Consider the following 1598-nt stretch of genomic DNA (forward strand, 5'->3'; position numbering starts at 1 on the left):
CTCCTCTCCCTTCCACTCTCTCTAAAATCAATAAAAAAAATATCCTTGGGTGAGGATTAACAACAACAACAAAGTTGTTTTGCAAAGGCTATAGGAACAGGAAAGAAATAGCATTTCTTATTTGTATAAGCACAAACACTTAAACTAATCACACTGCGACTAAATCCAATATATTATTCAAAAGTTCTATAAAAATTTTATTTCCACTGCTCCAGTAGACAAATGTTAGATCTGCATAAGAGTTGCACTGCAGCAGTTTGCTGGTCCAGTTTAAGAGTTTGAAGTTCTTTTCGTGTATTTGGCCCAATGATATCCACATCCCAGATAAATTCAGTTCAATAAGTAGAAACTAAGGCAAAGACTCCATATAACAAAGCACAAGAGTATGTTACTAGAAGTTGTCCTTGCATGGCTAATGCAGAAATAAAAGTTTTGGAAGCAGCCCTGGCCACTGTGGCTCAGTTTATTGGGAGCCTTCCCATGCACCAAAAGGTTGCTGGTTTGATTCCCAGTCGGGGCACATGCACGGGTTTCAGGCTTGATCCCTCCCTGGTAGGGGGCATGCAGGAGGCAGCGGATCAATGCCTCCCTCTCGCACGTCGATGTTTTTCTCTCTCCCTCTCCTTCCCTCTGTCTCTCTAAAAATCAATAAAATTATTTTTAAAACCATTTTGGAAGCAGAAAAAGTACACCACTCAATAATTCCAGCACTGAGAATGATTCCTACCATACCTTGCAAAGAAAATATTATTGCAAAGCTGGAAAGTAGGATCATGGGAAGAAGACAATATCCAAGGACACTTGCCACACAACCGAATGTAACATCTGCCATACTCATTACGGTTAACAGACAAAGCATTCCGAGACACCCACTTGCATGGATCCCATACACATAGCCAAACTGAATTTTGCCAGCCATTAACAGGGAGGCTCCAAAGGCAAGGCCAAAATCCATAGGTCCTGCCAGATCAGCCTCATGCAGGGCGCTGCCATTTGCTACTTTCAATAGATGTAACACAGTGTTTTTTGCCAGATGTGGTCAAAATTATACCTAGTTCTTCTAACAAAGGTGGCTTATCCTCAAGGTTGTTTCCACAGAATAGCTGAGGTGCAGCTGGAGTAAATGTCTGCGTTGGTGGAAAATCTGCCCGGGGTATGGCTGCTGTGGCAACGTTATGCCTGGAGGGACAAATCGGCCTTACTGTGAGTCATCATAACCAGCACACTGGTTTGCTATAGGGTCCTCTTCTTCCTCCATAATCATAGGACTGCTGAGATTGGTCATCGATGCTGTAATTTGTCTGGCAGAATTCTGTGTTTACGTTATCAAAGCCTGACATTGCAAATGATCCAACACCGGGGCAGCACAGTAGCTCCAGCAGCACCAAGAAAACCCCAAAACTCAGCTTAAGACCCTGATCTGGCCCCTGGTGCTGTGTCACAGGCCAAAGTAATTCAGATGTCAATAATAGAGGAAATTAGGTGCAGGGTATATAGGAACTCTGAACTACCTTGACAACTTTGGGGGAAATATAAAACTGCTCTAAAAAATAAAGTTTATTTAAAAAACACACATACAATAAACAAAGTTTAAAAAC

General features: G+C 42.1%; 1 pseudogene; it reads right to left on the reverse strand.

The window, feature by feature from the left end:
- Positions 1 to 335: 335 nt before the first annotated feature.
- Positions 336 to 1340, reverse strand: LOC118655714 (annotated as a pseudogene).
- Between the last annotated feature and the right edge of the window lie 258 nt (positions 1341 to 1598).

This window comes from Myotis myotis, unplaced genomic scaffold, assembly GCF_014108235.1.
Source record: "Myotis myotis isolate mMyoMyo1 unplaced genomic scaffold, mMyoMyo1.p scaffold_m19_p_1, whole genome shotgun sequence".
Taxonomy (NCBI): domain Eukaryota; kingdom Metazoa; phylum Chordata; class Mammalia; order Chiroptera; family Vespertilionidae; genus Myotis; species Myotis myotis.